Source organism: Phyllobates terribilis, unplaced genomic scaffold (assembly GCF_046119375.1).
Source record: "Phyllobates terribilis strain yellow unplaced genomic scaffold, ASM4611937v1 Scaffold_3__8_contigs__length_932513732, whole genome shotgun sequence".
NCBI lineage: Eukaryota > Metazoa > Chordata > Amphibia > Anura > Dendrobatidae > Phyllobates > Phyllobates terribilis.
The window spans coordinates 190541267-190557999 of NW_027362763.1; the positions used below are offsets into that span (position 1 = coordinate 190541267).

At 43.1% G+C, this 16733-nt stretch overlaps 1 protein-coding gene across 3 annotated transcripts in view; it reads right to left on the bottom strand.

Annotated features, from left to right (window-relative positions):
* The window catches only part of LOC141258006 (uncharacterized), a 104634-nt gene that overhangs the window by 87802 nt on the left and 99 nt on the right, over nucleotides 1-16733 (bottom strand). The window contains exon 1 of one of the 3 annotated variants that reach the window (XM_073672998.1): nucleotides 1133-1271. The exons of the other annotated variants lie outside the window; for them this stretch is intronic. The gene's annotated coding sequence lies outside the window, so the exon portion shown is untranslated. Of the gene's footprint in view, nucleotides 1-1132; nucleotides 1272-16733 lie in introns of those variants that run through there. 3 annotated transcript variants of the gene reach the window in all.

The following is a 16733-nucleotide window of genomic DNA, read 5'->3' on the forward strand; positions in this document are numbered from 1 at the left end:
AAAATAACGGAGACTTGAACTGAACCCCGAATTTTAAGTTCGGGTTCGTTCATCTCTACTCCTGGCATATCCTGACAGCCCTTCTGAGAGTTTCATCACAGCGAACACCACACATTGTAGGTCACTAATCTAAATTCAATTGGTTTATTCTTTAATCAGAAAGACATTCACTTTATCATCTAAATGTTGAAGTTATAATAATAATAATAATAATAATAATAATTTTTTATTTATATAGCGTCAACAAATTCCGCAGCACTTTACAATTAAGCTGGGACATGTACAGACAATAAATTCAATACAATTTAAGGACAGTTTAAACAGTTACATTAGGAGTGAGGTCCCTGCTCGCAAGCTTACATTCTACATGGAAAGGGGGGGACACCATAGTGATTGTTATTTCAGGTCTGGCAATTGTAATAAATAGGGATTTTCATATGAAGCTGTATGATCCAGTCATCAGCCCGTATGTTTAAGTGCAATACTCGAGTACTGAGTGCAGTTATCTTGTGCTTGGAGGGTGTGGAGACAGATGAAGAGTAGGGAACAGATTCTGAATGATATTTAGAAGGAGGGAACAGGGGAAACTTAATTAACTGAGTAGTTGAGGTGGTAGGCTTGTTTAAAGAGATGGGTTTTTAAAGCGCTCTTGAAGATATGGGGGCTAGGCATCAGTCGGATCGCCTGAGGTAGTGCATTCCAGAGAACTGGCGCAGCACGAGAGAAGTCTTGGAGACGGAGGTGCGAGGTTCGGATTATGGGGGATGTTAGTCTTAGGTCATTTGTAGAACGGAGGGCACGTGTAGGGCAATAGACAGAAATGAGAGAGGAGATATAAGGCGGCGCAGAACTGTGGAGAGTTTTGTGGGTGAGAGTGATGAGTTTATATTGGACCCTGAGGCGGACCGGCAACCAGTGTAAAGACTGGCACAAGATGGTGGCATCGGTGAAGCGACTGGACAGAAATACGACCCTGGGTGCCACATTCAGGATGGATTGGAGAGGAGAAAGTTTGGTAAGAGGGAGACCGATCAGAAGAGAGTTGCAGTAGTCCAGTTAAGAAAACTCCCTCATATCATAAGTCTAATAATAAATGAAGCTTTAGAAGACAAAACCATTGCAATTTACATACCTGGCAGCAGTGCTCTCACCATTCCAGCTCCTTCTCATAACTGGTCAGTGAGAAGTTCTAATGTATTAGTGAACGCATGTGTGTGTTTGATTAGCTTTTACTGCCCCGCAGTGTGTAGCGTTACTGCTCTGCGTATAAGGAGTGCAGGAGGAGCGTGGCTTGCACACAGCTAACAGGAGAGCCACACTGATAAGTGCAGGATGTTGTGATAAGCGATCTCCGAAACTGACACATGACTATATTTTTATTATTATTATTATTTATTTTTAAAGAACCATTGATTCTATGGTCCTGAGCAATTGAAAAGGATTTATAGACAAAATACATATATAAATTGATCAATGATCAAACTAACAGAGACAGATTGGTACAGAGGGGGAGAGGGATAACAATCTACATGACTAAAATGTAAATTCTTCAGAAAGTCCTTTGTAAGCATTATATTTTTTCACGAAGTGGTTTTAAGAGGTAAACCTTACCACCCAATACCAATGTGACTGTCATGAGTAAGTACGTACATGTGTTTAATGCTGTCTCTCTATAATCTTCTGTATATACAATGCTTTATAAGAGTTAATTCTACAATATTAAATTATATATCATCTGATCGGAATATATTGATGATCCATCCTTACAATAGGCCAGCAATATGAGATTTGTGGGGGCCTCAAACCCGACACCCACACAATTAGCTGTTTCAAAACAGTAGCGGTCACAGTACAGCTCCATTCAGTGTGTTTACATCCAGTTGTTTCCAAATCTTGTAACATCTGATCGATGGGGGTGTTAGGTGTTAGACCCTAACCAGCCAGACTCTAATAGGTTATTACTATATTCTGACCAGACAACCCCTTTAAACTTTTTGTGCACCTTGTTCTAACTGTATGTCACACAGAGGCTGGACAGACATCTGTCTGAGATGGTTTAGTGAATCCTGCATTGAACAAGGGGTTGGACGAGATGACCGTGGAGGCCCCTTCCAACTCTACCTTTCTAAGTGTATGTGCAAGTGTTGAGGAGAGCCATAGGCTCAAATACTTAATTAACCTCAAGTCATAGGAGATTGAGAGAAAAGACCCACAAAGTGTATTATTTCACCTTACATAAGGTTGTTTAGATCAAAAGATGGCTGCCATTTCCTATTTCATCACACCATGCTCTGTTCTGGGAGGAAGCTGCATTCTATAGAAGGACTAACCAACCACAGAGCGACACATCGCATGGACTACGCCCCCTGATGACCTCATGGACCAACCCACCCTGATGACCTCATGGACTGTGCCCCCTGATGACCTCATGGACCAGCCCACCCTGATGACCTCATGGACTACGCCTCCTGATGACCTCATGGACTACGCCCCCTGATGACCTCATGGACCATTCCCCCTGATGACCTCATGGATCAAGCCCCCTGATGACCTCATGGATCTGCCCATGGACTAACCAATGAATACATCTGGTTACTCCCATTCTAGGGTTGACCGTACCCCATATACAGTTTATATAAGTCTATGTTCGGGTTGAATAAAGACACTTGGAGCTGTGCCATAGCTGATCAAGGAGAGCTTACATACGACTGTGTGTGTGTCTGATGTTATTCTTTCTTACATGCACTTGATCATATCCATTAGGCCAGGAGCAGGCAACTAGTGAACATATCAAAATGTTCGCCCTAACACAAGGAGAGGATTCAGGAGCTGACCCGCTTCATACCAAGCATTTGTTACACAGTTGGCATCTGCCAGTAACAACAGCGACCAGAGCTTGCTGTAATCTCTGCGGTTTAACCATTTAGATGCTACTGTCACTCAATGACAGTAGCATTACAAAAGAGCGATCACTTCCATCGTCCACCCATGACACAATCGTGTGTTGCTGTTGGGATACAATGGCAGCCGGAGGCCTACTAAATGCCTCCATCTCTGCCATGTTAGTCTTTCTATGAAGAACAGAAGTCAATTTAACTATTTACTAAACTACTCGTAGTATAAGCAATTAAATTATTGTAGGTTTAAGTCCCGAAGCAAAAACAGTAAAAAAAGAATAAAAAAAAACTATTAAATGCTGTATATGTATAAGTTTAAAGCACCTCCTTTTCCCAGTTTAAAAATAAATTAAAAATAATAAAAAGCATATATATGCTAACATAGTGCCCGTTAAAGTTCAATATGTCAAAATGCAATAAAATTACTTCCTTACAAAAATGCAATAAAAAGCGTGTCGTATGTACCCCAAAATTTGTTTCAATAAAAATTTAGGCTTGGCATGCAAAAAAAACAGTCCTCTAAAATTTATATGGTAATACTATTATTGTCATTCAAAACTACAACTTGTGTCGCAAAAAAACAAGCACCCTTGAAGATGAGGATGCCAGGGCCTCCACCCTCGCCCTAACTCCTGAGTAAGCCTTCCCTTCTGTCTGTTCACTCCCCCCCACCCAGAAAAGGGGGCACTAGTGTGCACCGTAGTACACCAAGCCGACAAACAGGGTTACACAGACAAGGGTAAACAGAAAACTCCAGGCACATGAAATATTCACTCACATATAACAGATGAAAGCGCCGGGGTGTGAAGGTAGGGGACTAAACCAAAAATGGAGAAGAATAAGGAATTAACACGCGTACAAACCAGACTACAGTCAGAAATAATTCCTTTAACACTCCTTCTCATAAGAACTCCTCTCCCTCCATTAGACATGCAGCAAAAGATAGCTCTGACAAGGATTTGTATCGGAGCCCAGATTATAAAGGAAAAAGGAATGGCTAACCGAGCTCAGCTGTGAGCACAGGGATTTCCAACATGGCTGCTTAACCCCTGTTCTACCGGAAGAAATAAACACAGTGCTTCTTCTCGGAGCTGGAGTAGGAGACATCCGACGCTGAGGTCAACTAGCTCCAAACTGTCGTGGTAACCTCGTGACAGTACCTCCTCTTCTACGAGGGACCTCCGGGACCTCAGGACCAGGCCTATCAGGGTGAGCTGTATGAAAAGCCCAGACCAGTCTGGCTGCATGAACCTCAGACAATGTTGACAATGACAAGTGATGGTACAGAAGATGCAACATATTTTTTGAGGAGAGAACGATGAAAAACATTATGGATCCTAAAGGTAGGTGGTAGAGCAAGGCGAAACGCTACGGGATTGACAACGGCTATGATTTTATAAGGACTGATAAACCTGGGACCCAGTTTCCATGACGGAACTTTCAACTTAATGTTCCTAGGGGACAGCCACACCAAGTCACCCACGCACAGGTCCGGACCCACCAAACGTCTCCGATCAGCCACACTCTTATACTTGTATCCCATCTTCCTCAAATTATTAGTAACCCCCAGCCAAATGGTAAAAATAGGAGATGAAAGCCGAACCTCCTCCTGTAATCCAGAAGGGCGATTACCAATAAAAGAACTAAACTGAGGATGAAACCCATATGCCCCGAAAAACGGGGACTTAACAGTTGATTCCTGACAACAATTATTTACAGCGAATTCGGCTGATGGCAAATAAGTAACCCAGTCCTCCTGACTTTCAGATACAAAACACCTGAGGTACGTCTCCAGATTCTGGTTAACCCACTCTATCTGACCATTGCACTGCGGGTGAAACGCAGAACAAAATGATAAATGGATCCCCAAACGGGTGCAAAATGCCCTCCAAAACTTGGAGACAAACTGCACCCCGTGATCAGAAACAATGTCGGTCGGGGTCCCATGTAGCTTAGTTATTTCCCTGATAAAAACTTGCGCCAAGGTTTTGGCATTCGGTAAAACTGGTAATGCGACAAAATTAGACATTTTACTGAATCTATCAACCACTACAAGGATTACAGTATTCTCCACCGACACTGGAAGATCTGTGATAAAATCGACCGATAAGTGAGTCCAAGGTTTACTGGGAATCTCCAAGGGTTGGAGAGCCCTCGACGGATGAGTATGAGGGGTTTTAGAATGCGCACAGACACTGCAGATGGCTACATACTCTCAGACATCCTTATGAGCACCTAGCTAACAAAAATGAAGAGTAAGCAAATCCACAGTGGCTTTATTACCAGGATGTCCGGCCAACACCGAATCGTGATGTTCGCTGAGAACTCTAAGACGGAGATTTACAGGAACAAACAGTTTACTAAGTAGTCAGGCTGCTGGGGTGTCCCTCTTAGCGTTAGCAACCTCTCTTTCCAGATCAGAGCATATAGATGCCATAACCACCCCCTTTTGAAGAATAGGTACCGGTTCAGACTTATCTCCTACCCCAGGAAAGCAACGGGATAAGGCATCTGCCTTAATGTTAATGTTTTTGTTCCCCGACCTATATGTGACAAAGAAGTTAAACCTGGTAAAAAAACAATGCCCATCTAGCCTGATGAGGTGTTAGATGTTTCGCCGATTTCAGGTATACCAGATTCTTATGATCCATGACTACCATCACAGGGTGGACCGCCCCCTCCAAAAAATGACACCACTTCACAAAAGCCCATTTGATAGCTAAGAGTTCCCTGTTACCAATGTCATAATTTTTCTCAGGCAGGTGACAGTGTTTTAGAGAAATAAGCACATGGTTGCCAGTTACCAGGAGACGCCCACTGCGACAACACAGCCCCCACTCCCACCTCAGACTCATCGACCTCAACGATAAAAGGCTGAGAGACATCAGTCTGTATAAGAATCGGCGCAGAAGAAAAACACTTTTTCAACGTATCAAATGCCTCCCTGGCAGGATTGTACCACCTGGAGAAGTCTGTCCCCTTCCTGGTCATATCTGTAAGCGGTTTGGCTACTACTGAAAAACTCTTTATGAACTTGCGGTAGTTGTTGGCGAAACCTAAAAACCTTTGTAACGCCTTTAAATTCTCCGGACGATCCCAATCCAATACCGCCCGGACTTTCGCTGGATCCATGCGAAAACCGGTGGAAGACAACACGTATCCTAGGAATCGGATCTCCTCAACTGAGAACATACACTTCTCAGGTTTTACATATAATTTATTGTCTCGAAGAATATGTAATACCTGCCTGACATGTACCTGGTGTAACTCATAAAGTCAGGAGAACAAATTAGTATGTCATCCAGGTAGATCACCACAAACCTGCCTATCAGATAGCTAAAGATGTCATTTATAAAGTGTTGAAAGACTGCGGGCGCGTTCGTCAATCCAAAAGGTTCTTATAGTGTCCTTCAGGCGTATTGAACGCGGTCTTCCACTCATCTCCCTCTTTAATGCGTATGAGATTACATGACCCCCTCAGGTCCATCTTAGAGAACCATTTAGCCTTGACAATTTAGTTAACGAGGTCTGGAATGAGCGGAAGAGAAAATGGATCACGGACAGTGATCGCATTAAGCTCACGGAAATCCAGGCAAGGGTGTAACCCCCCCATCTTTTCTTTTTAACAAAGAAAAACCCAGCGGCAGCGGGGGAAGAGGAAGATCTGATATGACCCTTAGCCAGGCTTTCCGTGATGTCATCCTTCATGGCCTGTCTCTCCGGACCAGATATATTGTAGAGTCTGCTCTTGGGCAGCTTGGCCCCAGGCAAGAGATTTATGGCGCAATCATAGCTACAATGGGGAGGAAGTTCTTTGCACCCCTGCTCTGAGAAAACATCCCCAAAATCAGACAGGTAACTAGGAACAGACCGGGTATCCACCCTAGCCAACTGGGTTCCCAAGCAGTGTCCTTGGCAATACCCATTCCATTTTACTACCTCCTGAGTCTGCCAATCTACCACTGGATTGTGCAGAGCGAGCCAAGGGAGACCCAGTACCACGGGTGAGGGCAGACCCTCTAGCACATAACAGTCTAACACCTCGGTGTGTATGGCCCCCACCTGAAGCCGCAAATCATGGACGACGTGAGTAAAGTGCCCCTGTCTCAAGGGGGCAGATTCGATGGCTATTATGGTTATAGGTCTCGACAGGGTATATTGACTGAGGCCTTGGGTCTGGACGAACCTGGAGTCGATCAAATTAAACCCTGCCGACTGTCCAGAAAGGCCAACACCTCCACCTTAACTCCCCCCACATGAACTATGGCTGGCAGGAAAAACTGTGTCCTACCTACAAAGGTGATAAGTACACCCGGGTTGCTAACCTCTCCGCAACCCGAGCCATCTAGTTTTCCGGATGTTGCTTACTATGAGGGCGAGAAGGACACGTACCCAAGAAATGGCCCTTTTTTCCACAAAAGAAACACACTTCCCCCCTTACGCCGGACTACCGGCAATTTCCCGGAGGAAGATGTCGCACCCACCTGCATGGGTTCCTCAAGTGACTCCACGTCAACCTCACTGAACCCTGAACCCCCCCACACACGGGGCCGACTCCCTACGTCTCTGGTGAAGAAGGCGATCAACTCGAAAAGCAAGAAACATGGCGGTCTCCAGGGAGTTAGTAGTCTCATACAGGGCCAAGATGTCCTTCACCCTTAATGTAAGCCCCTCACAGAACAGACTATGTAGTGCGAGGTCATTCCACTTGGTATCCGTGGCCCACCTCCTGAACTCTGAGCAATATTCCTCCGCGGGCAAGTCTCCCTGCCGAAGTTGGCGCAATGTGACCTCGGCTAAAGAAACGCAATCGGGGTCATCATATGTAAGGCCCAGAGCCCCAAAAATACCTTCCACAGTCTGAAGCGATTGTGAGTCAGATGGGAGAGAAAACGCCCATGCTTGGGGATCCCCCTGAAGGAGAGAGATTCCTATCCCCATGCGTTGCTCCTCTGTGCCTGAGGAAACCGGATGTAGCCTGAGTACAGTTTACAGGCCTCTCTGAAGACCACAAACTTTTCCCGCCCCCCCAGAAAACCTGTCAGGCAACGCAACCTTGGGCTCCACTACAGTTTGACTGAGAGACGAAACTCCCACACCCGCTGTATTAGGGACTGCAAAATCACCGTGCGTAAATCCATCATAAATCAGAAGAAACTGTTGCAGTCAAAGCTAATGTCATGGCACAGCTGTCGGGTGACCAGGGACCAGGGGCTCCTACCCTGTCGCTAACACTAGGGGCGCCCTAGCTTGTCCTATTCCCCGGGATACCTCTGAAGGTGAGGATGCCGGTGCCTTCACCCTCGCCCTAACTCCTGAGTAAGCCTTCCGTCTGTTCACGCCTCCCACCCAGAGAAGGGGGCGCTACTGTGCACCATAGTACACCAACCCGACAAACAGGGTTACACAGACAGGGGTAAACAGAAAACTCCAGGCACACAAAATATTCACTCACATATGACAGAGGAAAGCATCAGGGTGTGAAGGTAGGGGAATAAACCAAAAATGGAGAAAGATAAGGAATTACCACGTGTACAAACCAGACTACAGTCACAAATAATTCCTTCAACACTCCTTCTCATAAGTATTCCTCTCCCTCCATTAGCCATGCAGCAAAAGCTAGCTCTGACAAAGATTTGTATCAGAGCCCAGATTATAAAGGAAAAAGGAGTGGCTAACCGAGCTCAGCTGTGAGCACAGGGAATTCCAACATGGCCGCTTAACCCCTGTTCTGCCGGAAGAAATAAACACACGCTTAAAATGACGGAGAAGTGCTTCTTCTCGGAGCTGGAATAGGATCCATTTAGACGCTGAGGTCTTCTGGCTCCAAACTGTCACGCTAACCCCATGACAGACGACATGCAATAAAATGAGATAGGTTTTAACATCGCAATCAAAAACCTCCTTAAAATGTTCAAAAAGTTAAAAAAAAATATTGATTACATTTCCAATAAAATTGACATACGGACAGACATTTAAGTGGGTTAGGATAAACCTACGCGTTTACTTGCTCGTAATCATGGCATTCTGATCGGACAACCTTTTTAGTGCACCCTGATGTAACTTTACGTCACCGTCAGTGTATGTGTATGAAGAGGTTTCAGGAGTTGATTAAGAAGCATTAAAGTTCTAAAACGCGTAGGTTAAGCCTACCCTGCTTAAATATATGTCTGTATGTCGATTTTATTGGATATATAAAGCACCACTCCAGCATTTTTTTTTTACTGCTGGAGCGGTGCTTTAAACAAAGCTCCTGCCCCAGTCATATACTCTGACATCTTCTCCATTTCTTAGCTCTACTCTGGTCCCAGGGTGCCATCTTGTAAGTGGCCGGACGCAGAAGCTATGTCACAAGCTCACAATGCAAGTCTATGAGAGCCAGAACGAGGCCAGAACGAGGCTCTAATAGATTTACATTGATTAGTGATCTCCGGCGCTCTTCAAGAAACACTGGAGCAGCCGGCAAGTTAAAAAGTCAGGAGACAGACCTTAGCGGTGGCGAAAATGACAAAGATGAAAACGCCGGAAGGTGAGTATCAGACAGGGGGAAGGAGACTTGGATTTTAAGCACCACTCCCACAGTGAAATAAAAAAAAACGCGGGAGTGGTGACTATAAAAAAAACTTTTTGAACATTTTAAGGAGGTCCTGGATTGCTAAATAAAACCTCTTCCACTTTATTGTATGGCGCTGGAACCCTGTCAAGTTCTTATGGTCAGTCTTTTTCCAGGAAGTCAAAGTGAAGAATTGATAACATCATGGAGTAAGCAACTACTGATGTTTCACGGGTTACGAAAGGATCGAAAGGTTTAGAGACATCGACCCTAGACGATGCCTCTAAACCACACATGTCAAACTCTGGCCCTCAGGGTGATTATATTTGGCCTGCAACTATGGGACTATGGGGCTATTATTCTGTATGGAGGACTATGTGATGCCCATTATACTTTATGAAGGTCTCTGTGGGGAGCATTATACTGTATGAAGGACTATGTGTGGCCTATTAAAATATATGGAGGACTGTGTGGGGCCCATTATTCTGCATTGAGGACTATGTGGGGCTCGTTATTCCGTATGGAGAACTATGTGGGGCCATTATTCTGTATGGAGGATGATGTGGGGTCCATTTTTCTGTATGGAGGACTACGTAGAGTCCATTATTCTGTGTGGAGAACGATGTGGGGTCCATTATTCTGTATGGAGGACTATGTGGGGCCCATTATTCTGCATGGAGGACTATGTGGGGCCCATTATTCTGTATGGAGGACTATGTGAGGCTCATTATTCCGTATGGAGGACTATGTGGGGCTCATTCCGTATGGATGACTATGTGGGGCTCATTATTCTGTATGGAGGACTATGTGGGGCTCATTATTCCGTATTGAGGACTATGTGGGGCTCATTATTCTGTATGGCGGACTATATGGGGCCCATTATTCTGTATGGAGGACTATGTGGACCCATTATTCTGTATGGAGGACTATGTGGGGCCCATTATTCTGTATGGAGGACTATGTGGGGCCCATTATTCTGTATGGAGGACTATGTGGACCCATTATTCTGTATGGAGGACTATGTGGGGCCCATTATTCTGTATGGAGAACTATGTGGGTCCTATTATAATGTGTCGAGGTCTGTGTAAGGATCACAGTTGGGGCATCATACTGTGATGGGTCACCATACTTTGCTGGGGATACAGTGCCTACAAGTAGTATTCAACCCCCTGCAGATTTAGCTGGTTTGATAAGATGCAAATAAGTTAGAGCCTTCAAACTGCAAACGAGAGTAGGTTTTATGAACAGAAGCATAAATCTTACAAACCAAAAAGTTATGTTGCTCAGTTGAATTTTATTAAATTTTAAACATAAAAGTGTGGGTCAATTATTATACAACCCCTATGTTTAATATTTTGTGGAATAACCCTTGTTTGCAATTACAGCTAATAATCGTCTTTTATAAGACCTGATCAGGCCGGCACAGGTCTGTGGAGTTATCTTGGCCCACTCCTCCATGCAGATCTTCTCCAAGTTATCTAGGTTCTTTGGGTGTCTCATGTGGACTTTATTCTTGAGCTCCTTCCACAAATTTTCAATTGGGTTAAGGTCAGGAGACTGACTAGGCCACTCCAACACCTTGACTTTTTCCCTCTTGAACCAGGCCTTGGTTTTCTTGGCTGTGTGCTTTGGGTCGTTGTCTTGTTGGAAGATGAAATTACGACCCATCTTAAGATCCTTGATGGAGGAGCGGAGGTTCTTGGCCAAAATCTCCAGGTAGGCCGTGCTATCCATCTTCCCATGGATGCGGACCAGATGGCCAGGCCCCTTGGCAGAGAAACAGCCCCACAGCATGATGCTGCCACCACCATGCTTGACTGTAGGGATGGTATTCTTGGGGTCGTATGCAGTGCCATCCAGTCTCCAAACGTCATGTGTGTGGTTGGCACCAAAGATCTCGATCTTGGTCTCATAATACCATAGAACCTTGAACCAGTCTGTCTCAGAGTCCTCCAAGTGATCATGAGCAAACTGTAGACGAGCCTTGACATGACGCTTTGAAAGTAAAGGTACCATACAGGCTCGTCTGGAACGGAGACCATTGCGGTGGAGTACGTTACTTATGGTATTGACTGAAACCAATGTCCCCACTGCCATGAGATCTTCCCGGAGCTCCTTCCTTGTTGTCCTTGGGTTAGCCTTGACTCTTCGGACAAGCCTGGCCTCGGACGGGAGGACACTTTCAAAGGCTGTCCAGGCCGTGGAAGGCTAACAGTAGTTCCATAAGCCTTCCACTTACGGATGATGCTCCCAACGGTGGAGACAGGTAGGCCCAACTCCTTGGAAAGGGTTTTGTACCCCTTGCCAGCCTTGTGACCCTCCACGATCTTGGCTCTGATGGCCTTGGAATGCTCCTTTGTCTTTCCCATGTTGACCATGTCTGAGTGCTGTTCACAAGTTTGGGGAGGGTCTTAAATAGTCAGAAAAGGCTGGCAAAAGAGATCTTTAATCCACACATGTGAAGCTCATTATTCTTGGTGCCTGAACTACTTCTTAATACTTTAGGGGGACCAAACAGAATTCTTGTGGTTTGAGGGGTTGAATAATAAATGACACTCTGAATTAACTTTTAACGTTTTTAAAAAAAAACAAAACAAAAAAACAAAAACAAAATTTGCTGCAGTGCATTTCCCACTTCCAGGCTGATCTACAGTACAAATGTCACAATGCCAAGTTAATTCCGCATGTGTCAACCAGCTAAATCTGCAGGGGGTTGAATACTACTTGTAGGCACTGTATATAGTATAGTCATCATATCATGCGTGTGAAGGGTACTGTGAAGGAATTCACTGTGGGGGTATCATACTGTTTTTAGGGGTGCTTTTGTTGGTATCATACTTTATTATCTGTATTATTTATTAATGTGAGGGTTTTGTATCCTTTAGTACATATTTAAATTAGTCCATAGGGCCACATGCTTTTTACTGCCCTTACATAACATATTATATTATTCCAGTATGCCCCATTTATGATTATGTGCTAATTTTATTCTAAGATCTATTAATTAAAATGTACTTTGTTCTTGGGAGAAGCCCTTTAAGTTTGCTTCCACATAAGAAGTTTCATCATTATATTTGATAAGGAAAAACTTCCTCAATTGTAGACATTTTTTAAATAAATATCAAGGTCGGCCCACAACTTTGTCCAAGCTTTTAATTTTAGCCCTTTGTGTATGTGAGTTTGACATCCCAGCACTAGACAGAAGTGGAGTACCGAGTGCTACACTGATTAAACCATGAGGGAGTGTGTCGTGGGTAAATCTTAGTGTGACTTTTTTGACAATATACAGTACAGACCAAAAGTTTGGACACACCTTCTCATTTTAAGATTTTTCTGTATTTTCTTGACTATGAAAATTGTATATTCACACTGATAGCATCAAAACAATGAATTAACACATGTGGAATTATATACTTAACAAAAAAGTGTGAAACAACTGAAAATATGTCTTATATTCTAGGTTCTTCAAAGTAGCCACCTTTTGCTTTAATGACTGCTTTGCACACTCTTGGCATTCCCTTGATGAGCTTCAAGAGGTAGTCACCGGAAATGGTCTTCCAACAATCTTGAAGGAGTTCCCAGAGATGCTTAGCACTTGTTGGCCCTTTTGCCTTCACTCTGCGGTCCAGCTCACCCCAAACCATCTCGATTGGGTTCAGGTCTGGTGACTTTGGAGGCCAGGTCATCTGGCGTAGCACCCCATCACTCTCTCTCTTGGTCAAATAGCCCTTACACAGGCTGGAGGTGTGTTTGGGGTCATTGTCCTGTTGAAAAATAAATGATGGTCCAACTAAACGCAAACCGGATGGAATAGCATGCTGCTGCAAGATGCTGTGGTAGCTATGCTGGTTCAGTATGCCTTCAATTTTGAATAAATCCCCAACAGTGTCACCAGCAAAGCACCCCCACAACATCACACCTCCTCCTCCATGCTTCACATTGGGAACCAGGCATGTAGAGTCCATCCGTTCACCTTTTTTGCGTTGCACAAAGACACGGTGGTTGGAACCAAAGATCTCAAATTTGGACTCATCAGACCAAAGCACAGATTTCCACTGGTCTAATGTCCATTCCTTGTGTTCTTTAGCCCAAACAAGTCTTTTCTGCTTGTTGCCTGTCCTTAGCAGTGGTTTCCTAGCAGCTATTTTACCATGAAGGCCTGCTGCACAAAGTCTCCTCTTAACAGTTGTTGTAGAGATGTGTCTGCTGCTAGAACTGTGTGTGGCATTGACCTGGTCTCTAATCTGAGCTGCTGTTAACCTGCGATTTCTGAGGCTGGTGACTCGGATAAACTTATCCTCAGAAGCAGAAGTGACTCTTGGTCTTCCTTTCCTGGGGCATTCCTCATGTGAGCCAGTTTATTTGTAGCACTTGATGGTTTTTGCAACTGCACTTGGGGACACTTTCAAAGTTTTCCAAATTTTTCAGACTGACTGACCTTCATTTCTTAAAGTAATGACGGCCACTCGTTTTTCTTTACTTAGAGTTTGTATTATGGCAAGAAAAAAGCAGCTAACAGTCTATTCAGTAGGACTATCTGCTGTGTATCCACCTGACTTCTGCACAACACAACTGATGGTCCCAACCCCATTTATAAGGCAAGAAATCCCACTTATTAAACCTGACAGGGCACACCTGTGAAGTGAAAACCATTTCCGGTGACTACCTCTTGAAGCTCATCAAGAGAATGCCAAGAGTGTGCAAAGCAGTCATCAAAGCAAAAGGTGGCTACTTTGAAGAACCTAGAATATAAGACATATTTTCAGTTGTTTCACACTTTTTTGTTAAGTATATAATTCCACGTGTGTTAATTCATACTTTTGATGCATTCAGTGTGAGTGAACAATTTTCATAGTCATGAAAATACGGAAAAATCTTCAAATGAGAAAGTGTGTCCAAACTTTTGGTCTGTGCTGTACGTCTGTTTATTGCAGTCCTATACAATTAAACATACTGGATATAGATTGATACTGTAATATTATCTTTCATCATTAGATGTCTCAGATACTAGGAAGATTTTGTAAGGAGCTGTTACCAGGAAGTGAGACAGTGTGTGACTAAGCCACATGCCAGGCAGAAGTCCCCTGCTAAGGAGTAGTCCCTAATAGGGACCTGCAAAAGAGGAAGCCTCAGAAAAGGCTTTAAATAATGCTGTTGATGATAAGAGGCCATTGTGCAGAAAGATGATTACTTTTATAAAGGGGAATCCATTCACTTTTCCACACTCATTTTTCACCTTTTATTCATGTTGCGCTCACTTTGTAGTGGTATTCACATAACTTTACAAATGAATAACCCCGTATTTTGTCACATGGAGGCCCTACAGGTCCATATTATAGATCTTTAGGCACTCCATATGCATCTTACATCCAACAACATATTCTACCCTCAAAGAAGTAATATATGGCATTTCCTGAAGCATATTAAAATAATTTTTTCTTAAAAATTAATTAGAAATGTATGGAATATGTTGGTGAGCAGTGTATGAATCCTTGCTCACAGAGTCCCACAGTATAAAGTTACTACTGCATTTATACAAATGGATGCAATTAAAATGATTCTACCCCCATTGCAAATTAGGTTTATTGGTAAAATTTACAAATTATCTGCTATTTGCAATGAACAAATATCACAACCAAAGAGGAAAAGGATAGCCTTGGAGGAATGTATATACAAATAATGAACCAAATGGGAAAACCCATATAATTATCCCTCTCTAAACAGGCTATAAAATTAAACTTTTAGTCTTTATATTAAAATGTGAATGTAGAGGGTATTAAAATATTATCCCTAATCAGCCAAAATGATAAATAGACTAAAATCTATGACATTCTGATGGTACCGTGGGGTGTCATCACTAGAGCTGAATGGGAAAAATAAATGTCAGCACATGTCCCCCCAACATGTTTCATCGCACTAGTGGCGTCATCAGGGGATGGGACACTAACATTTGCAATGGACCGATCAAACAAGAACCTACAAATATACATTTTAAGTTCAGCTCATCAGCACTTAAAATATGAGTACTGCCTCATTGGTTGGTGCCTGGATCCCCGGACTTAGAGCCATGTCAGCCTGAAGATATAGAAGACAATTCATCCAGCATTCAGACCATTTCAGTAAAAAAAAAAAAAAAGTTTCTCAGCTTTATTATTACACTCAGAAAAACATCAGATTTGTAAAAACCTCCAACGCGTTTCATATAGAATCAGATCTATCTCATGACTTGATGAAAATGGCACTTGACTTCATTTCCTAATTAATTTCAATCAGTGCCCACATAGGTGTATTATAGCTCCTTAAAACCTCTGTTGCTTGTAGGGTAGAATATTCCAACAAACTTAAAGGGAATCTGTCAATTCAGATAATGCTATTTACCTGCAGAATAACCCTTTATCTGCAGATAAATAGTGTTAAAAAGGTGCCTGGCGCACCTCCCGGAAGAAAATTAACTTTATTTCTCCTGGCAGCTGCCAACTTTCAGTCATACAGGCGTGTGGGCTCGGCTACATACAATCACTGCTCACAGCATTGAGCTGATGCACTGCAGAGTATGCTGTCAATCAAAGTCGCGGGGCGTGCTTATAGCTGCCACTTACAGGGCTATGAACAGTGAGTCTTGCCACGTGGGCAAGCCTGTATGACTGAAAGCCGGCGGCTCCTGGAAGGAATAAAATTCATTTTCTCCCCATAGCTGGGCTTTCAGAACAACACTATTAGCCTGCAGATTAAACTTATATCTGAGGGAAAATGGTATTATCTAACAGAAAGATGTTATCCTGAATAATTCAACTGCACCAAGTGTGCCACCCATTCTTGAAATCCACAGTGCTAACACTTAATTCATTCAGTTTATGCCAGTAATTGTAATAAATCACGTTTTCATAAAAATAAATAAGTTGTCACATCGTAGCTGTATTACTGAATTAAGATTTGACATTGTGTACTTAAAAGTGAAGCTGCCTATAAAATAAAAAAGGGTTAAGGGATGACTATGAGATACATAGATTCAGGTTTTAGATAAGATGACACTGTGACAGTGTAACCAAATGGTGAATTCCTCCATTATTTGCATTGTGCTGCTATTGAAATTGGGGCATCATCTTGCTTCTCAGTAAATAAACCCAAAATTCACAAAGGGTCAGGGTTGTCAATTTTTTTTCTTAAGGCCAATGGGAAAACAAAAAACGACATGAAAGATTATTTTATAGTAATATTAAATACATCTATTAAGTATTTTTCATCTTTATACGTTATAGTGTCATTTCATTGCATTACTAAGT